Raw genomic sequence first — 22,892 nt, forward strand, 5'->3', positions numbered from 1 at the left:
TCGCGCAACCGCACCTTCTTGGCCTGAGACAAAAACCGCACCGACGCCTTCAAATCCAACAGCTTTCCCTCCGGCAACCGGCATTCCATTGCCAGTGTATCAATTTCGATACCTAAGAAACATAATACCGTCACCGGCCCTTCTGTTTTGTCTTTTGCCAACGGAATACCCAGGCTCCGCGCGATCCGCTCTAACGTAAACAACAACAAGGAGCAAACCGAAGAGCACGCCGGACCCACGCAAAAGAAGTCATCCAAATAGTGAATCACCGAATGGACTCCTGCCACCTCCTTGACTACCCATTCCACAAACGTACTGAATGCCTCAAAATAAGCACACGAAATGGAACAGCCCATCGGCAGGCAACGATCCACATAGTATTCACCATCCCACATACACCCTAAGAGATGAAAGCTCTCTGGATGCACCGGGAGTAAACGAAAAGCTGCTTCCACATCCGCCTTTGCCATCAGGGCCCCCCGCCCCGCTACCCTTACCAGCTCCAAGGCCCTATCGAACGATACATAACATACCGCCGACAATTCCGGTGATATCCCATCATTCACCGACAATCCCGCCGGATAAGATAAATGATGAATGAGCCGAAATTTGTTCGGCTCCTTCTTAGGTACCACCCCAAGGGGGGAAATCCGTAAATTAGAGAATGGCGGGTCCTGGAATGGGCCCGCCATCCTCCCCAACTCCACCTCCTTCTGCAGCTTTTCCTTCACCACCGCCGGATGTTCTTTTTTTGCGGACCGCAAGTTTCCCGGGCGAAACACCGGCGCCTCAGATTCAAACGGAATCCGAAAGCCCTCTGTAAAACCACGTTCCAACAACTCCGCCGCCCGCACATCCGGGTATCTACTTAAATAGGGAAGCATCGCCTCTACCCTCACTGGCGTCCTCCCTTTTTCCAGACCCCTCCCCCGCCTTTCCTTTGCCTTTCTTGAAGCACCTGGCCAGAGGGTGGGACCCTCCACATCCGGAACACTCGTGTCTGAACCGACAAGAGGCCCCGAACTTACACTGTCCCTCGTTATACTGCCAACAAGCTCCCTTTTTCTGTCCAGCCGAGGACCCGCCACTCGCACCCGGGCTCCCGGCACCCCCTCGAAAGGGCTGAGCCGGCGCCGTCATTAACCGCATCCACAAAGAAATATCCTTGTGGCCCCACTGGACTCCCGGCCGCAGAGCCTTCCGCTGCCGGAACTGCTCATCATATCTCAACCACCCCAAACCGCCGTATACTCTATACGCTTCCCCTATCGCGTCCATATATCCAAATAGGGCGGAACAATGCTCCGGCTCCTTTTCCCCGATCACACTGGCTAAGATAGCAAAGGCCTGCAACCAATTGGTAAACGTCCTCGGGATCAACCTATATCGCCGTTTTTCCTCATCCTCCTTCTCCTTTTTTGTATCACTAGGTTTCACCTTATCCAAATTAAACTTTTCCAAGGGAAGCAGGGAAAAAATTTCCACATACTCCCCCTTCCAAATCTTTTCCCTCACCTCCTTTTTCAAATGAACCCCTAACTGCCCTTCAAAGCACACATAAATTTCACTCCGTGCCCTATCATCCAAACGCACTACCTCATCCTCCTTTTCTTTTTCCTTTTCCGCCTCCTTACTCGCACCCACGGAAGCCGCCCCACCAGCCTCCTGTGTCGTACCTGCCGCCGAGGTCGTGTCCCCCGCAGCAACATCGCGCACCGGCGCTTCTGTCCGCACCACCTCCGTGGGGCCCACCCACTCCCCCACCGGAGCCCCAGGCCCAGTCCGACTAACCCGTTCCGCAGACAACCCCTGCAACACCCCCAAAAGCTGCCCCCAAAACTCCGGACCCGGTAAACCAGACTGCCCGACCGCACTCGCCCCCAGCGCAACGCGTCCCGCGACGGAACCCCCGCCCTCGCCCGCGCTACCCACAGCATGTAACATTTCTGTTGTCTGCTCACCAGGCTGCCGTTGAGCCGACGCCGGAACAGCCGTGCCACGATCTTCCAGCTGCCGCTCCGTCCGACCTGCCGCTGCTCCTTCTTCCTCGCTGGAGTCTGATGCGCTGCCGAAATCCTCAGGGGGGACCAGCGAGGGGACAGCCCGCACCTGGCGGCCGTCGACCCCCACGGTCACCGCACCCCGCTCGTCCGGGCGACTCCTGCTTGACCTCTTCCTTTTCTCCCGCCGTGGCGCCCTGCCGCCGTCTCTTCCCGCTGTAATCGTGATATCCTGCTGCGCCGCCCCTTCTCCTGTCGTCCTCAGTGGGCTCCCTCCCTGCCGACTGCCGGAAGGCCGTGCCGAGCTTTCTCCTCGCCGGGACCCACCCCCAGCACGCTCCTCGCCGGGGGGGACCGTGACTACCGATCTCCTCTGTGCCTGCGGGCCACCGTACCCCTCCTCCGATCTCCTGACCTCGCCGCTCACATCCGCTCCCATCCCCCGTCCTGTTGCTCTCCCCTGCGGTCTGCAGGGAGTCTCCTCCGGCAATCCGGCACGCCGAGCGCCACCCCCAGCCGGCACATCACTGGGGGCTGCCGTCATCCATGCTCCGGTCTGGTGCTGCGCAGGCCGCGGACCGGAAGTGGGCCTCGCAGAGGCTCCGCCCACCCCCGACCCACGGGATCTCCGTCGCGGATTCCTCCCGGTGGCCGGCTGCTCCCCTAGGTTAGTTGGAGGGCTCCGCTGCTGCTCCGGAGGGTCCCCGCAGGGGCTCCTTGATCTGATTCTCCCCCTCCAGCTGGGGGAGTAGCGCTCCGGCGGTCGCGCCCGCCGAGCACGTAGCCACGGCCCGGGCGCTGGAACAGCAGGCGGCGCCGCTCCAGCCCCACAGACCGCTGCCAGCTGCTGCCTCAGGGCATCCACTCCCATGACCTCGGATGCCCCCCGCACCATCTCCAGGAGTTCAGCAAGGGCAGCCATGGCAGGAAGCAGCAGCAGCACTACGTCCTGGGACACAAAGATCAATCGACGAAAGGGGAGGTAAACAGCACACCCCCCTCTCTTATACCTCTCCCAACACCCCACCCCTTCCTTGCTCCCCCCCAATCCCCTTACAGCTCCCTACTACCAATCCTGTACTCCCACACATCCCCCATCCCATGCAAACCTATTAACCCTTTCCTAACCTTGCACCCTCCCGATCGTCATGGGGTCCATTCACCCCTATGGGGCTCACTGCCCTTCTTGAAAAGTATTATTATTATTATTATTATTATTATTATTTATTATTATAGCGCCATTTATTCCATGGCGCTTTACAAGTGAAAGAGGGTATACGTACAACAATCATTAACAGTACAAGACAGACTGGTATAGGAGGAGAGAGGACCCTGCCCGCGAGGGCTCACAGTCTACAGGGAATGGGTGATGGTACAATAGGTGAGGACAGTATACAAAGTGACTCGTTGGCGCTCCTCCATGCATCGGTGTCATAAGCAAGACTCATGAGAAATGCCAAAATGATCACTCCAGCTTGCAGATTATTGCAGATAGCTGGATGAATGCCACTATACAAGACCATGGGACTACATTCACTATTGTATGTGCAAAATATGGCTCACTTACATGTGCACTATGGCTTGACTCCCATGCGGCACTATTACGTGGGTACTCTGTTTCGTCTTTTAAGTGAACACTTCATGCGGTGTGGCACTGGCTCCTTGTACTGATGTTCTTGTGCAATTTACCTATTCTTTAATTGTATTTATAGCAATATGAGTAGTTTTGTTTTAGGTCACATACCTAAATATAGAAATAGGAGACCACATTAGGAGACCACACACAGTGCTCTGTATACATGACGTTATGGTTTGCTCCAGAGCTGCCGGCTTGGCACATATTTTACATGAAACGGGTTCTGCAGTTAAGAAAACATCACTGATGTCATGAAGGTCAATATCAGAAGCTTTAAAAGGACTGTGAGGCAAAAGATTATGAAATATTTTGGATTAACAGATAATTATAGAAAAATGTTCTTTATATATGAAAAGTCTATTCAGACTTATGTACGATGACCAGAAATAATAATAAAACCACCGTTCTAATATTGTTCAGGTTCCGCACATGCTTTCACAACAGCTCCGACTTATCAAGATTTAACCTGTTAGTTGCGAGGTGGGACATCTATGGATTGGATTTATCTTTCCTTGAAAATTCACACAACAGATGCTTGATCGTATGGGGATATGGAGGTCAAGTAAACACCTTGAACACTAATATTTTTCCAGCCTTTCTTGAATATATGGGGGTTTTTTTTCAAATGGACAGGGGTCAGCATTGGGGCATTGGAAGTTTACATTCCAATATGTAGTAAGCTGGGATGTACTGTGTGTTGCGACACAATACTGGAGTTGACTTATTGGTCTTCGATCTGGAGCACAGCAGACCTGAGTGTGATTAATCAATGATGGTTCCACCACTAGTTGCAAATTGAAGGCTTATCAAAGATGAGGAAAACATGATGGTTCTCTACCAAAAACCGTGCCTCAATTGTCCTGTCACATAGAGTTTTACACAAACTTTACCAACTGTCATGGCAGCATTGGGCTCTGTTCAGATTCTGAAACTTCGCCCAGTGGTTTCTCTGGGGTCTGGGATCAACACAGGGGGACTCAGGCATCGACCTGCTATGTGCTGATTCATAGTCATGCTAGCAAGACTTAATCTCTGCTAGTCTGCTCCCTCATTTAATCACATGTTGTGGGGAGATCTATAACATTTGTTCCCCTTCTATTTATGCTGATGGGGAGCCATCTACCCATGCCTGCTATAGTTTGTTCTATGTTGGCCTGTCAGGTATGTTGTTCCAGACTCTCTGGTAAAAGTTGTGCTTATTGCTTGGTGCGGTTGTGGAGTTTACCTCTGTTGTTTTGTAGTTTCCTTCCTCCATTTGTTTTTCCTTCTGAATCTCTTATTGTCTTATCCTGAGTGTGTGCGTGTGGTGTGTGACAGAGTTTTGGTTGTCCCTGTAGCAGGACTAGGAAGGAGACTCAGGCCTCTCCACCATCAAGAGTATCCCTGAGATTAGGGATCGCGTGGGTCCCCTAGCTTGAGGGACAGCTTAGGAGCCCCAGTTCCCCATGTCCACAGGTTGTTGCAGATAAGCTCCATTGTTGTGCTGGAATACCAGATGCAGCCAATGGAAAAAAGCAGCCAAGTTTTTTATAAACTTGTACAAACTCTTTACATTGAATTCATTACTATCATATAAAGGCATTTTGTTCCCTATCTATAGTGTTTTTTTGTTTAAATACATAGAGATTTTTACTCCAACGCTTAAGAAAAAATGGCCACCCACAGTGAGTAACATGTTTAGAACTTGTTCACTTTGCTGGTAAAATAAAATAGACCATTTTAAATATTTAGGCGCAGATAACAATCTCTCGTAAATGAACTGAAGGTTGTAGCTTATGGAAAATCCTCAAAGAGACCTGTTATTTCATGAATCATATGGAGTAATAAAAGTGCTGAGCTTCTTTGTATGTGAAGTTTTTCTATTGACGTCATGAATTATAATAAATGACTCTTATCCTCCTTAGGACTATGACGTTATGGTGTTAGCGCTCCATATTGTTTAGATTCGCGGCAGTGGAGTTTGTAGGGGTTGGTATAAGGAAGTTATAGGAGCAGGGTCATCTTATTTGGTACATTGTCTTTTCTCTTTCTCTGCCAATTGCCAAGCATTCTGTACTATACCCTATACCAGTGATGGCGAACCTATGGCACACGTGCCAGACTGGGCATGCAGAGCCCTTTTTGCTGGCACGCGCGCTGTCGCCACATTCAGCCACTTTGAACTGTCGGTGTGATCGCACCGGCAGTTCAAAGTTGTGTTTAGCAGAGGAGACATTTCTCCTCCCTCTGACACTCCCCCTCTCCTAGGCCACAGGCCTGTTGCCTAGGAGACGGAGGAGCGCCAGTAGGCGGCGCCGGTGTCTTGTAGCCGTGCGGGAACTGACTGAGGACCCAGCGGCGCGCAGCGGTGGAGCGGGTGCTGGAAGGTGAGGTTTTTGTTTTTTTTTATTTTTACGCTGTGTATGGCTGTGCCAAGGTGTGGGGGGACAGTGCCAGCACGGGGCAAACATGGCCAGCACGGGGCAAACATGGAAAGCACAAGGGAAACATGGGAGCACGGGGCAAACATGGGAGCACGGGGCAAACATGGGAGCACAGGGCAAACATGGGAGCACGGGGCAAAAATGGACAGCACGGGGCAAACATGGACAGCACAAGGGAAACATGGGAGCACGGGGCAAACATGGGTGAACAGGGCAAACATGGGAGCACTGGGCAAACATGGGAGCACGGGGCAAACATGGGAGCACTGGGCAAACATGGGAGCACGGGGCAAAAGAACAAAGCACGGGGCAAACAAACAGAGCACAGGGCAAACAGAGCACGGGGCAAGCAAACAGAGCACGGGGCAAACAGAGCATGGGGCAAACAGAGCAAGGGGCAAATATACAGGGCACGGGGCAAACATACAGAGCACGGGGCATACAGAGCACGGGGCAAACAGAGCACGGGGCAAACATGGCTGCAAGGATGGCGGAAGCATACAAGGATGAGGGAAACGTGCAAAGATGGAGAGAAACGTGCAAGGATGGGGGAAACATGGCTGCAAAGATGGGTGAAACATGCAAAGATGGGGGAAACATGACTGCAAGGATGGGGGAAAACATGCAAGGATGGGGTGAAACATGGCTGCAAGAATGGGGGAAAACATGCCAGGATGGGGTTCATTTAGCAGGAAGGGGTACAGTTACCAGGATGGGGGATACATTTACCAGGATGGGGGGATACATTTACCAGGATGGGGGGGAAACATGAAAGGATGGGGGGAAACATGCCAGGATGGGGGTACATGAACATGCCAGGATGAGGAAAAATGCCAGGATGGGGAACATTTAGTAGGAAGGGTGACATTTATCAGGATGGGGTACATTTACCAGCATGGGGTATGTTTACCAGGAAAGGGGACATTTACCAGCATAAGGGAACATGCCTGGATGGGGTAGATTTGCCAGGAAGGGGTCATTTAACAGCATGGGGGAACATACCAGGATGGGATACATTTACAATGATGGGGTACATTTACCAGGATGGGGTACATTTACCAGAATGTAGGACATTTACCAGGAATGGGGTACATTTACCAGGATGGGGAATATGCTGGGATGGGGTACATTTACCAGGATGGGGAAAAATATACCAGAATGTAGGAAATATATATAAGGATGGGGGACATATTTACCAATAGTAACAGTAAAAGGAAAGGTGTCAAGATAGACAACAGACTCTTGAGACACAAGGAAAGTAGCAAAGAATCCGCAAAGACCTGAGTAGAAAGATCATCCACTCAGAGGAGAAAAGTATCTGGAGAGCGAAAGAGCAAGCTCCAAGGACAGAGAGATCCTGTGGGGTTGACATCCAGGGCTCACAGCACTTTGCACGCACGGGGTGCAGATCTCAGAACAGACCAGGATTTGAAGCCATCTGTTAACTCTGCCAGGTGGGTGGGTTTCCAGGACTCATCTGTCACCACTTATGTCTGAGGCATCAGCAGCAAAGAGGGGACCGGGAGAATTTCCCTTAAATAGTCCAAGCTGCATGCGGCAGGACCCAGACACCAAAAAGACCTCCAAGTGCTCCACGCCAGGGAGGACTGACAAATACACCAGAGTGCAAAGGTGGGAGAGTGGCACCAGGTTGGCTGGCACAGCTATCAAGGACACAGGCGCACCTGGGATCCAGCACGTCCCCAGGGAGCGAATCCAGTAAGTAAAGACAATCAGACTGCACTCCCTGTCTGGACTGACTTATTGCTGCGTGTCGCGGGCGGAGGAGGGGACGCTGCGCTCTCCCACTGCTGCTCGGGTCCGGCTGCCGCGGCTGCTGCGGCCTGCTGCTGCTCGGTGGCTCGAGCGATGAGCCGGATCCCGGGGACTCTAGCGGCGCTCCTCACCCGTGAGTGAAAGGGGGTTGTTGGGTGTGGGGATGGTTTATTGTCCGTGACGCCACCCACGGTTGTGGTGATTTGTAGCACCACCGCTGCTCAATATGGGGATCCCGGGAGTGGTGATGCGGAGCAGCCAGGTGTTGTGTTGCCCCTCCGTGGGTAGGGGTTGGTGATCCCGGGGCCCAGTGATGGAGTGGAAGGTGCAGGGCCTGGTGGGCGCAGGGACGCGGGGGCAGCGCTGTGCCTTGCGGCACTGTGGTACTCACTCAGCCTGAGACGTTGACACAGTTTTACGGTAAACCACACGGCTGGAAAGACGGTTCCCACGGACGGCTGCACTTGCTCTCCCAGTAGGTAATGGTGATTTCCCTCTGACCTGCACCTGATGTTTCTAAGTTGGTAGCGATGGGTTCCCACCGGTAACCCGCTCCCCGGCTTGGATATGAGCCGGAGGAGCCCTACTTTGCCCGCAGACGCTGGCCCTGAGGAGCTGGTGCCCTGGCGGTGGCGGTGTTCCTCACTAATGGTTGGACGGTTGTCTTCAATCGGGACTTGGTTGTTGGGGGAACGACGTCCCCTTCACTGATGGATTCGGCAAATTATGGCGACTCCTAGCCTTGCCAGGGTCCGAGAGGCCCCTGCCCTGGTGCTGACTGTCCTTCGTATACTGCTCCAAACCGCCGGGCCACTACTCGACCGCGGTCCTTCCAGCAACCTCCGAGCAGTCCCCCTCCAGACGATCACCGCTGTTGCTGACCTTGCTGACCTGTCCTGCACTTAGCTGGACTAACTTCAGGTCTTTCTACGCTCACTTTTACTCCTTTTCTTCTTCGCTCCACTAACACTTCACTTTCACTTAGCTGTTTTCTCCTTCCTCACTCTAGCTCTTCCCTGAGCTGACTTCCACTCCTTCCACTTCCTCCTCCAAACTCTATCTGCCTGGTTCTTCCCGCCTCCAGGGCTGTGTACTCCTCGGTGGGCGGAGCCGACCGCCTGGCCCACCCCCTGGTGTGAACATCAGCCCCTGGAGGAAGGCAACAAGGATTTTGGTAGCTTTGGTGTTCCTAACTGGGATGTAGGGTGTGGTGGTGTGATGACCTGTGACCCCTGGCTTGCCCAGGGCGTCACATGCGCGCCTCCACATTAACCCTTCACCTATCCCTGGGGAAAAGCCCTGCTCGCGCAGGGCTCCACCATCCATCATCCCCAGTGGGAACCCGCAGTGGCGGTCCTACCATCCCTGGCCGCAAACCTCGAGTGGCATAGTCGGACTTTTTATTATTTTATTTTTCTTTTCTTTTGATTTAAAACTGGTTGACGGTGCGCCCGGATCCGGAACACTTCGAGCCACGGACCATCTGGATCCAAACAGCTCAGCTGCGCCGGGGCGCGACACTTTCATGCTTTTTTTTCATGCTCTTTTCATGCTTTTTTTTCATGCTCTTTTCATGCTTTTTTCATGCTTCTTTTCATGCTTCATGCTTTTATGCTTTTTTTCTTGCTACTTTTCATGCTTCTTCTTATGTATTGAGATAGGGAAAAAAGCAGGAAGAAAAGCAGAAACAATTGACATGTTTCTTCTTTTTTCAGCAACAAAAAAAAGCAAGGAAAAAAGAAGCACTGTGGGCACAGCACGTCACGATTCTCATAGACATTGCTGGGATGCATTTTCCTTGCTTTGTATCGGTTAAAAAAGCAAGGAAAAAAAGCATGAAAAAAAAGCCCTGTGGCAATTCTCCTTTTGCAGGTACCGATCTGCCCAAAAATTGTAGGTTTTTTAACCAAAAGAGAGGCATTAGTTTGATAGTGAACCAATAAAAAGAGGTTGCCTTGCCACTGGCTGTTGGGCTCACATAAAGCTGTCCATTTTTGTGTGCTAAGTATCTCAATTTTTCCGTTTTTCATAGCAGTAATGCATGTCTATATTCCCATATTCATTGTTCCACATGTCTTAGCACCACAGAGTGCAGCTGTCTCCTTTTTGTTACTATGCGTTTTAATATTCCGGTATAACTAATATTCTGCAGCACACATGTCCCCCTCACACATGAGATGTCTGAGAGGGTTCATGTATCTTATTAAATCATTATTTTAAATTCAGAAAAAGAACGACTAATCTTTTAGTGTAATCCCGTAGCTTAAGTGAAGGATGGGTCATGTTCTGCGCAACATGAGACGACGCAGAGAGACAGGGAGAAATGTGTGAGCAAACCCAGGGAGTTCTACCCCGAGTGGTTGGCTGTTTTCGGTGACTGATGTTGGGGTGTTAATGCCGTGCTGTGTAACATCTCAGTGCTAATGTTCCCACATGTATAATGGTTAGGGCTGTTCTCCTATAGACTACTGGTTGTAATTGGAGAATATTCATCACCTACTGAAATTTGTAAACGATGTCAACTCCTACAGGGAATCCACATTGATTAAAGTTGGAAAAATGCTGTCCTAGCGTAAGAAATTTTCCATGAGTGTGCAATAGCTTTATATGCTGATAATTTAGAAGTTGAAATTTGGACCCGAGTTGCTCTACCTTAATAGGGGCTGGAGGGATAGCAATAGCAAACGAGTCCAGCAGGTCCTATAAGCGGCTTTGAAACCTAAAAGGTGAAAAGTTTGTTGTCTAATGCTAATTATAAAATCACATAAGCGGATCTACTAGAACTGTCTAACTAGACAATTAAGTCTTCATAATTACAGTATAGATGCAATAAAAGTGATTCAGCCCTCATTGTAAATTCGGCTAATTAGATAAGTTTGCCCACTGACAAAGACATGAACCGTCTATAATTTTAAGCTTAGGTTAATTTTAACAGTGAGATATAAAATATCGAAAATAAAATCCAGAATATCACATTGTATAAATGATATACATTTATTTGCATTTTGCAGATAGAAATAAGTATTTGATCCCCTACCAACCATTAAGAAGAGTTCTGTCTCCTACAGACCACTCAGACACTCCTAATCAAACTTTCAAACCAATCAAACAAGAACAATGGAGGTGTATCGCCCCCATGCCAGCGGCCGAGCCGCTCGGATCCGGAGCCGCGGTGGCTCGAGGGGTCTCCGGATCCGGGGGTCAGCGCGGACTCTCGAATTCAAAAGAGGGGGGATAAGTATGTACAGGGGATGTGTAAGTTCGTGACGCCACCCACGGTGCGTGGTAATGTAGGAGACCACCGCTGCTGTTGGGGAGCCCGGTGGCGATGGTGTAGCAGCAGGATGTTTAACCCCTCCATGGGTAGGGGGTTTCTGCCCTGTGGCCCGTTGGATGTTGGTGACTGGGGTGCCATTGGGTAGAGGAAAAGGGGCTTTTCAGTGTACTCACTCAGTCCAGGAATAATAACACCGACAGCTAGTAAAACAGAATTCTGAGCACCACTGCAGCATGGAGGAAGCACGCCTGGATCCTTGTCTTTGGTGCTGCTGTTAGCCTGTGGCCTTTTCCATGGCACCTTCTCACTAGTTGGACCCTCAAGCTTGAAACTTTTCGGGTCCCGCTCTCCCGTATGGCTAACGGAGTGAGCTTGCTCTCAGGGTTCACACGTAGGATTTCTTTGGACTGTAAAGGGCACTTTACACGCAGCGATATCGCTATCGTTTTTGCTAGCGAGAGTACCCGCCCCCGTCAGTTGTGCGTGACGGGCAAATCGCTGCCCGTGGCGCACCACATCACTTACACCCGTCACACATACCTGCCTAGCGACGTTGCTGTTGCCGGCGAACCGCCTCCTTTCTAAGGGGGCGGTTCGTTTGGAGTCACAGCGGCGTCACTAAGCGGCCGCCCAATAGAAGTGGAGGGGCGGAGATGAGCGGGCCGAACATCCCGCCCACCTCCTTCCTTCCTCATTGCGGGCGGCCGCAGGTAAGGTGATGTTCCTTGTTCCTGCGGTGTCACACGTAGCCATGTGTGCTGCCGCAGGAACGACGGACAACCTGCGTCCTGCAACAGCAACGATAATCGGGAAAGGAACGACGCGTCAACGAACAACGATTAGGTAAGTAATTTTGATCGTTAATGGTCGTTCGTGCGTTTCACACGCAGCTACGTTGCTAACGAGGCTGAATGTGCGTCACGAATTCCGTGACCCCAACGACATCTTGTTAGCGATGTCGTTGCGTGTAAAGCGGCCTTAATTTGGGAATGTCCTGTCCCATCGGTGCGCTAGTACGATTTTGGAGTGGGTTGGGGATGAATCTTGAATTCTTCACCCCCGTCGGGTAAATTACCGGGACGCATGAAGCTACTTCCCGGCCTAGGGTCCACGTACCCCGTCGTGCCCTGGACCCTGCCCGGTGATGGCTCAAGTCCCCGGCTGCCCTCCTCGGCAGTCCGTGCCCCTTGACGCAATTCCCTGCGGCCGAGGTTCCAGCTCTTACCAAGCCCAGACCAATGTCTGCCACCTAGTAAACTCCAGGAGCGCTGCTCCAGATTGGTGACCTCTCCCTCACAGAGAGTCACTTTCCACCTCCTACTCCTTTCACTCCTGTTTCACTTTTTTTTGTCACTTTCCCCTACCAACCCCCATGTGGGCGGCCTTATTCCCTTCAGGCCCCCCAATGGTGTGTCTGGTGGGTTCGGTGCAAAGTGTTCCTAGGATTTTGACTGGCTAAGCTGTTAGCAACAACAAAGAACCAGGATCCGTAACCAAGGAGGGTGGATACTGTGCAGATGGGCAGATTGCACAATACCCTGTGACGACCTGATAGGCCAGGGCGTCACATAAATAGCGCAAGACAACTGATATAAAAAGTGGTTTCTCCAAATTCAAGTCAAAATACCACTTTTTCTGACTTCTCTAGTCTCAGATTATTCAACCCCCTGAATTGAATTCCTCATAAGAGCGCACATTTGTAAACCAGGTGTTGTCACAAGCAGATCTGATCCAATTAATCAAGGTCTTCAATAACTATATTAGATAAGTTTGAGAGAAAAACTCAACAAATTCACAAACTGGTTTGGGGTTTGTTGAATGTGATGTTTGATTCCATTTTCGAAAGAAGTCAAGATTGTTCCAAATATTTAAAAGAAGAGACCAGGAACAAACAAGGAAAAGGATGTAAAAAAAAATTCCAAAGGCGTTGAACATTCCTAGAGATGTAGTTTGGTATAGTTCAATGTTGCGACTTTTGGCATTTTCACGCCAGTTAGCCTCTTAGTAAATCAAGTTTATTGGACTCCAACACACCCGACATGAGAAACCGCAATCATGGTTAATCGGTATCACAGCCATCTCCCTGGTTTTTGGAGAATAGTGGCAGCTTGAGCACTGAAGCCCCTTATCTCTATCTGGGACTCTGCATTTAAATGTTGTTTTGTTTCTGAAATAGTTAATGTCAGTTTTTCTGCTAGCAGCTTTCCTAAGGTCAGCTGCTTTGTAGCCACACCCCTTGTGTTTAAATAGTTAGGTTTCCCAGCAATCCCTGTTGAAGATACCAATCCATTTGTATACTGGCCCCCTTGGTGCAAGGAGCTGAGTTTGAGCGTTCCAGAAGACTATCTTTATCCTTTTGAGTTGCTGTTTTTCCACAGTTTGTCTCCCCTACACTCTTGTCTTAATAGTGCAGCGGTGGGTTTAGTGAATTTCACCTGCTTCTCACTAGTCAAGGCATCTTTAGGGTTTCCTAGGGTCTCAGGGTGCTGCTTGGCGACAGTGGCGGAGACTGTATAGGAACTGGCTAGGAGAGTAGGGACAGCTACAGGTGAGGATAGGAGGTTTACATCTACCCTCTCACTAGCGTCTGGGCCCACCGTTGTTATTGTGTCCCCGGTGTTCCCCTCCTTGTTTGTGGTATTGTTTTGGTGTTTTTTTGTTGTACGTCAGACTCCTTTAGGTCCGAACGTGCTCGCCATGCTTGAAAGTGTGACAATCGGAGCCATAGTTCACAAGTTCAAAGTTAAAACGACACAGGCTACACGATCTAAGCGTGGCAGAAGCAAAGTTAACATCATATGCCACCAGATTTGTGAGAAGACCGGTGCTCGAAAACTATCAAGTAACAAGAAAAGCCATGCAGCAAGAGTTATTACACCTCCACCAACCCAAAAGCAGAAGAAAAGTCGAATATGTTCACAATTATGTAAGTAAGAAGCAGAAGTTTTGAGATTCTGTTCTGTGGAGCGATTAAACAAGTCTGGAACATTTCAGGCCTATGGATCAGCGGTATATCTGGAGAAGGAAGAATGAAGCTTACATTCTAAAGAAGTGATGCATGGAGATGGCTGCCTCTACATCGCATCTGTGCAGAGTGACTTGTCAATCAGAGTGTCAGGGCGTGATTACAGTCGTCAGTCACAGTAAAGTGAGCGCTGCTGTAAGTGGTGTCTGTAGCTCCTCATGCATTTCCTTATGACTGAAAGCCAGCGGTTAATTTTCTCCTGTTAGTTCGCATTGTCAGGCAGCTATACAGCATGGTAACGCTATTATCCTGCAAATTAACCCCATATTTACAGGTAAATAGCGCTTTCCGATGAGACAGAGTTCCTTTACATAAATAACTCGACTGAATGGCCACACTGTAAAGCATCATTTTCCCTGTAGTAGTTCCGTTCCACAGGTAAACTGAGGACTTACTGCCAGGTGTATCCCCAGCCAGTAGGCATCCTGTGATCAGCTTATGGCCAAGGTGTCCTTTATACATAGGGCTTGTTAAAAGATTCAAACCCTTATTGTCTATAAAAGCAAACTGGCATAGGCCCCCTTTTATCAGGTTTTAGCGATGGGCGAACTCCCCTATGATCGGGAGCCTCGCCCGAACGTTTTGTAAAGATCGGGTTCTCAGATAACGCAAACTTTCGTCCGAACTCGAACTTTACAGTTATGAGATGGGGCGGGGCTGTAAAATAAAGAATATAGTTAACAATAAACATTGTCATTATACTTACAGGTGCCGCAACACGTTCTCTGTGACTCTGTCTCCCACCGCTTTTGCTTCTGCATCCGATCATTTCTGTGCCTCCGGGTAACTACCACTGACTATAGGACCTTTCATGACGTCATAGCCATGTGACCAGTCGGGTGTAAATGTTGTACAGATATTGGCTTACCGACTGGTCATATGGCTATGATGTCATTGAAGGTCCTGTTAACTGAACTTTGACTGTCACTGTGCGAGTGTCGCATCGCATCACCCGGCACGGCGCACGCTCTCCCTAAAGGAGCGGGTCGGCTGAATGTTTTCCATGCAGCTGAGGCGCTCCTGTCTTGAGAGCGTCGAGCTGTGCGAGGTGATACAATGCGAGACGCAAGTGGAATCATACCCTCACTGTCAGCCTGCTTCTCGCTCTGTACAGAGTGATGAAGCAGAGCTGACATGGCTCTCTCTGCTTCTCACTCTTTATAGACACTGTCTGTATAGAGTGATGAAGCAGAGCTGACATTGAAAGTTCCCAGAAAGCCTCCCAGCTCATGTTCGGGAACGTGTGCATGAACACATAGTGTTCGGTACGAACCCTGAACTTTACAGTTCGAGTTCGCCCATCACTATCAGGCTTGCTATTGAAGGCCTTGGCTACATAGTCTTTGACATGTCTGCCTTTATCAGTAAGCTATTAAAGGGAATCTGTCAGCAGGTTTGTATGTAATCTGAAGACGGCAGGAGTTAGGAGCTGACACACAGAGTTAATCAATGTGTCATTTATTACCCTGTGTGCTTTTGTTTATTTATAGTGAAGGTTTTATCTCCTGGGATTATCATTGTGCCAACTACACTAGTCTGACCACACCCACTCCCCCACTGTTTAGAACTTCACTGTCTACAGACAATGTACATAGAGTGCTTGGTGTGGGCGGAGTTAGCTTTCTGAGCTCTGCTGCATTGCTAAATCTAAAAACTCTGATTGTGTGAGAATGGCTGCACCCAGTAAACTAAGTGATACATTGTTGGATTCAGGGTCACTTTGGCTACATTTTGTTGCTCTTAGATGAGGTAGCAAGAACCTGATGACAGATTCCCTTTAAGCTGCCCCTAATAGTGTTGTCAAACATATTAATTCCCCTCTTTATAAATGTAAAACAAACCACTATAACTAAATATTAATGCACTTTAGATGATATTCCAGGGATTAGCAATCTACAACCCCCTTAGAAGAGCTCAGACCTAGGTATTGACAATTCTCTGAGTTGGCGTCCTTCATACATCCTATATATTTTTGTATTGGGCAAACAATTCACATTATTCAAGTAGTGTAAGTGCACAACTCATGCTGTTTGGAAATAGTGTATCGTGTACGGCCTGCACTACATTTTTTGGTGCTCTTAATAAACTAAGTGTACATTGCTGCACTTAGCCCTTACTGTTAAGCACAGAAGTTATGCCCATGTACAGTGGCAGCTTTTTTATAGCCTCGGAGGAAAAAGTTATAGGGTAATATAATAAGTATAATCCTTTCCCTCTTCCTGCTGCTTCTGTTCTCATCATCTCTATCTACATTGTGCTGCCTTGGACACAATACTTAAAATAAATATAGCTTAATGGTGTATTTTTGTTAAAAGGATTGTGCCTGTCTCTCCAGTTTTGCTTGTGTAGGGCTTGTGCCAGGTTTACTGAGGGCAGTATGATTTTGTTGAGATGACCTAAATGGGGAATGAAGCCCTGTGGTCACACAGTATTTGTAGTTTGTGTGGATGAACTTGCAATCAACAGTGATGAAGCGGACTGCCATCTTGAATTTTTTATTTTGGCGCACACCTATACACTGTTTTTCAAAGATAACCTAATAAAGAGAAGATGTGCAGCTGCGAAGGAGAAGAAGGGCTGCTGCTAAAGAGAAGATATGCTACTACCTAAGAGAAGATGTGCTGCTGCTAAAGAAAGATGTGCTACTCCTTTCGAGAAGATGTGTTGTTGCTAAAGATAAGATGTGCTGCTGCTAAGGAGAAGATGAACTGGCTGCTGCTAAAGAGAATATGTGCCGCTGCTAAGTGTGATGCCCTTGACTAGCCAGGTAGTCACAGATAGGCCCCGCATAACACCTGTCCCCCTAAAAAGGTAACAGCAGCCAACCTTTTAAAACCTAGTCACCTCCCTCAGGGCCTAATGGTCACACCAGGGGGCGGAGCCAGGTGGTTGGCCACGCCCACCGAGGAGTCCAGAGGGCCTGAGGCAGGAGAAACAGGGAGTTCTGTTTGAGGAGTAGAGAAGTGACAGGAAGAGTAGAGTGCAGCAGACCTGTGCGCAGGTCTGCAGCAGAAACTGACAGGTGCCAAGTTCGTAGCCCTGGTACCTTGGCTAGGAGGCAGGCGGTAGCCTGGCCTGCAGGAGCCGGGAAGACGGCCAGGTGGAACCGTAAGGGACCGGGACAGGGTAGTGGCCCGCCGGCACCGAACCGGGCAACCGACTGGAAACCGGAGCACCAGGGGGGTCCTCAGACCCAGAACGAGGCCCAGAAGCCACTGGACCATGTCGAATTTACTGATTAAGGTCTGGACCTTAGGTCCTTTTCCATCCCAAGTTCCGAAAGAAGGCAACAGCCCACCGAGGGGGATAGAAAGCCTCCGCACAGGCAGAGAGATCCCACGGGCCAGCGCCTGTGGGCAAACTGACTTCACCGACACATACACAGCCGGGGAGCGGACTCCCGTTGCTGAGGCACAGGCAGTCTACACAAACATAACGAGGTGCAGGAGAAAGGCCAAGACCACCAACCCGGGTGGGGGACAAGACGCAGCTGGCTGCGGGCACCGACCACCATCAACTTTGTTTACCAGAGACTTGTGTGTGTCAATAATCGTGAGTACAACAGTGCCATCTGGCCGCGCACCGCCCTGCACCGCCGAATTACCACTGTCCCCCAAGCGGGTCCCGGGGCCACCATCCCTGCCCACGGAGGGGTTAACATCTTGCTGCACGACCAGCTCCCCCGGGTGCTCCCGTAACTGCAGCGGTGGTGTCTACACCTTCACCACGTGTGCTGATGCGAAGGAAAAGATGTGTTGCTGTTAAGGAAAAGATGCGCTGCTGCCAAGGAGAAGATATGCTGCTGCTAATAAGAAGATATGCTGCTGCTAATAAGAAGATGTGCTGCTGCGAAGGAATATATGTGCTGCTGCGAAGGAAAAGATGTGCTGCTGCGAAGGAAAAGATGTGCTGCTGCGAAGGAAAAGATGCGCTGCTGCTAAGGAAAAGATGCGCTGCGGCTAATGAGAAGCTGTGCTGCTGCTAAAGAGAAGATGCGCTGCCGCTAAAGAGAAAATGTGCTGCCGCTAAGGAGAAGATGTGCTGCCGCTAAAGAGAAGATGTGCTGCCGCTAAAGAGAATATGTGTTGCCGCTAAAGAGAAGATGTGCTGCTGCTAAGGAGAAACTGTGCTGCCGCTAAAGAGAAGATGTGTTGCCGCTAAAGAGAAGATGTGCTGCCGCTAAGGAGAAGATGTGCTGCCGCTAAGGAAAAGATGCGCTGCCGCTAAGCAGAAGATGTGCTGCCGTGAATGAGAAGATGTGCTGCCGCTAAAGAGAAGATGTGCTGCCGCTAATGAAAAGATGTGCTGCTGCTAATAAGATATGCTTCTGCTAAGGAGAAGATGTGCTGCTGCTAAGGAGAAGATGTGCTGCTGCTAATGAGAAGATGTGCTGCTGCTAATGAGAAGATGTGCTGCTGCTAAGGTGAAGATGTGCTGCTGCTAATGAGAAGATGCGCAGCTGCTACGGAGAAGATGTGCTGCTGCTAAGGAGAAGATGCGCTGCTGCTAAGGAGAAGATGCGCTGCTGCTACAGAGAAAATGTGCTGCTGCTAATGAGAAGATGCGCTGCTGCTAAGGAGAAGATGCGCTGCTGCTAAGGAAAAGATGCGCTGCTGCTAAGGAGAAGATGCGCTTCTGCTAAAGAGAAGATGTGCTGCTGCTGAGTCGCCCACCACAGCGCTGCAGCGGTCGCCTGCGGGACACTGCAGGGACTTTCTCTTTAGGGACCCCTTCTGGCAACAGGTATGTCAGGTTCACTTTCATAGGAGTCGTCACGCCACTCTCGGTTTTCTGGTCAGGGCGAGGGATGACCGCCACTGCAGTTTAAGAAGCGTCTGGGGCTGATGGTACTTGCAGTTAGGTGGTATGGCCTCCCGAGAGTGAGGCTGGCCCCAGGGGCTCGGGTGTATGTGTGTGGAACAACAGGTCGCAGAAGAACTCAGTCTCAGTCCAGAAATGTCTTTCAATTGTTTACTCACTTTCTGGTGGTAGATACTGGCGATACTGTGATGAACCGGAAAGAACCAGGTATCCTTCAGGCTGGTGTAGGGGTGACTGCTGACTTGCCTTCCTAGCACTTCTTGTTTCAGACAACCCCTGACATAAAGTACCGTGGGATTCATCCAGGGAAGTCGCAGCTGCCTTTTCTCCCCTTTCTGACCCATTTGCTGGCAGCGTGGGCCAAGGAAAAGATGGCTCCAGGCTCGATCCTCGTTATGGGACCCCTTGTTGCTACTGATGCTCGGGCTCTGTGATGGTTGGTGTGGAACCTCTAGTCCCACCACCTGCAGGATTTAGAAGATCACTAAATGGATGTCTGGCTCTAGGGACCTGTACCCAGTGCGTGCATCATTACCAGGAGTCCTCGTACTCAACTCCTTACTGCTCTCTCTCTTCGGGTGTTTTTCAGACTGACTGAGTGGTAATGTACTCCCCCGCCAGCAGCCACTACATGCGCAGGGTCTGACCAGTGTTCTGCTCTTCTGTGTCCACACTTCAGACTCGGCTGGTCCCCTCCTACTCCTCTGACTGCCACTGCACAACTCCTTCTCCCAGCTTCACTACAGCACCATTCTAGCTGAGATGTGGAGGCCACGCCCCCTACTGGGTCTGCCCAGAGGTCCCCTCTAATGTGTGTATGTGTGACCTGGTTAAAGTGTACCTGTGAGTACACACCTTACTCAGCCTTTGGGATTACCTGTTTGTACTCACCCAGCATGGGTGCAGTACTCAGTGGTGCCTGACCAGTTCAGGGGCGCCACACTGCTAAAGAGAAGATGTGCTGCTACTAATGAGAAGATGTGCTTCTAAGGAGTAGTTGAGCCATCTGCTGAGGGGAACATATACAGCTAAGGGAGAGATGTGCTTCTGCTCAAATAAAGAAAATCTCAGTACAGTCATGGTATTAACCATATGATGTTCTCTGCAGTACAAATCTTGTTTCAGATATAGTTATGATTAGAGATGAGTTTGGGGGCTTTATGTATGAATACCACTTACTCGAGGAGCGCTGTGCACAGGTACGCTCGATGCTCAGCCCTGTGCGAGACGCTTGCAGTGTTTGAATGGTGCGCACTGGGGGTAACAACAGTATGATTGGATGTAGTGTGCACAAACAAAAAAAAATGTAAATACCCCGCCCACCTGCCCCCGGAAGTGATCTGTTTATGGCTGGCTACATATGTGCAGAGACCTGATCTGCCCAATTAGTGACTCCCATTGGGGATCAGGTCAAGTCCGGGGCCCACACCAAACTTAATTTAAACTTTGGCTGAGTCCACTGAACCGATCTTCCATGGGTCCACTCATGCATAATTACGATCAAAAATTTTCTTGCTAGACCAGACTTTAGCGTTTGTTTATGAACCTGAAAGTATGAATTTCTTTTTTAATTTCTGATACATTCTAATAATATAAGGATTTTTGTAGGAGTAAGGTGCTCAGTCTTCCGGTATACAACATGGCACGTGGCCTAATTTCCACATTCAGGGATCTGTTGGCCTCATGAACAAACTTTCATCTTGTTTTGATTACTTTCCAAGTTTCTCAATGTAATAGATTGATGATGCTCAACAAGTTTTTATTTTCCTTCCAGTATCACAAATGTCATCAGAGAAATAATAACACAGAACTTGTGTCAGGATTTTACTGTAAACTCGGGGGGCCTCCGTCACTGATTTAATTAGTGATGGGATATTTGGCTTCTTTGCATGTTGTTACATCAGCAATAAAAAGTATAATGGCTGACAGTCATTATCTTTATGCTGTAGAAACAGACTTTTGATTTTCTCCGTGGCTGTATTACCTGCCACCATGATATAACCTCATGAATTAATGGGGGGCACCAGGCGGGAAGTAATCACAAATAATACTTTCCCTTAAAGGGAACTTAGATTCAGGGCCACTACTAGGAATTTCAGCGCCCTATACTGGCAAAATTTTTGGACCCCCTTGAAATTCCACTCAAGCTCCACTCCAGCTCCTCCTCCACCCTGCAAACCTTCCAGAGTCTCACCGCCACTCTTGGTAAAACTTGCCGCCCCTCTCCATAATATCTCTCCCACATTGCCCATATATATAATATCCCCCCTACACACTGCCCCTCTGTATATTATCCCCTCACACACACATGCCCCTGAAGCACTTTGCATGCAAATTAGCTTTGTGCAGTGGCCAAAGCGACATGGCTTGGCCCCTCTGCTGAGGCTGTGACTGGGGCCCAGTAAAGAGGGGGTGTCGGCCCAGGCCCGGGACTTAATAAAGCTAAGTAATAGTCCCGAGCCCTGGCTGGGCCCCCCTCTTCACTGGGCCCCATACACCAGTCATGGTTGTCATGTCCTGAAGGCGGCCCTGCTTAGATTTGTGATCTTTTTAAGACCATAGAGACAGAAACAAAAATTGGAAAATTTGTAACAGGACATCTCGTCTACCATGTTTCCTACTAATATTATGTTATGAAATAAAGAGGAATTTGAGCTTCCTCAGACAGAAGGGCCTGGGTGTGACTACTATTATAGCCTCAGCGATGAGTGGTGACATCACTCAGGTTATTTGCGGTTACAGCTGGAAGTTACCACGGTTCTCCACCTGTGACCACAAATAAACTGAGTGATGTCACGGCTGCAGCTCAGTCATTCTCTGCCTGAAGCTCACAGCCGACGCTCACGTTCTATTCCCGCACTGTCACTTTAGATGTAGCAGAGCTGGAATTGTCGTGGTACCTCATGTGGATTACGTCAAATATAATCACGTAATCATGTGGATTACGTAAAAAATATTTCAAATAAAGGATTTTTTTGGTGTTTATGTTTATTTCTTTTCACTAACAAAAAAAAGAGACCGGTGCACTCTGTAGTGCTAAAATATGTGTAACAACATTTATCTTAGCACTGCCGAGTGCAACCGTCTATTTTTTGTTAATATATGTAGTACATGTTCAGTATGCACCTGTTCAGATTAGAATGTTAGGCTGTGCCATCAGTCTTTTTCTTATATTTATTTTCACTTACAGATTATTAATGGGGGGTCTCATAGATGCCTCCCATTACTAATCTAGGGCTTTCTGGCAGCTTTGAGGTGTTATTAACTTCTTATTACCCCAATTGCCACCGCACCAGGGCAATCGGAATGAGCCAGGTAAAGTTCCAGGATTGGGGCACCTAATTGATGCGACAATCCTGGGTGGATGCAGGCTGCTAATTTTAGGCTGAGGGGGCCCAATAAGCATAGGTTTCCCCAACCTGAGAATACAAGCCCCCAGCTGTCGGCTTTATCATGGCTGAATTTCAAAATTGGGGGGGAATGCACGTCGTTTTTAAAAAATTATTTATTTAAATAGTTTTAAAAAGTTGCATGTGGTTTTTGATACTGGGGGCAGCAGCCTGTAGCCATATGCTTTATGTTTGCTAGGTATCATAATATAGGGGGACCCTATGCCAATTATTTTATTTATTTATTTTTACACCAATAGAAACACACAGTTGATTAGCTGCAGCCAGACATGCTGTCACACAAGGTGGTGGATCGTCTGACTGCAACCAATGAAAGATTTGAGGCCTGCCTGTGGGTATTTTCCAAGCATGGGTTCTGATTGAAATATTGGTCAATGATCTTGAAGAATGGAACGCACTACTTCGTCCCGCGCATGATCCATGATGTGGCGTCAAGTTACCGTAATTTAATTTACTTAAATCCAAGAAGAAGCGAACGTAGCAATTGCAAAATGTACATCGAGGTTGTGGGGTTTTCCAGTTTG

Source organism: Anomaloglossus baeobatrachus, chromosome 6, assembly GCF_048569485.1.
Source record: "Anomaloglossus baeobatrachus isolate aAnoBae1 chromosome 6, aAnoBae1.hap1, whole genome shotgun sequence".
Taxonomy (NCBI): domain Eukaryota; kingdom Metazoa; phylum Chordata; class Amphibia; order Anura; family Aromobatidae; genus Anomaloglossus; species Anomaloglossus baeobatrachus.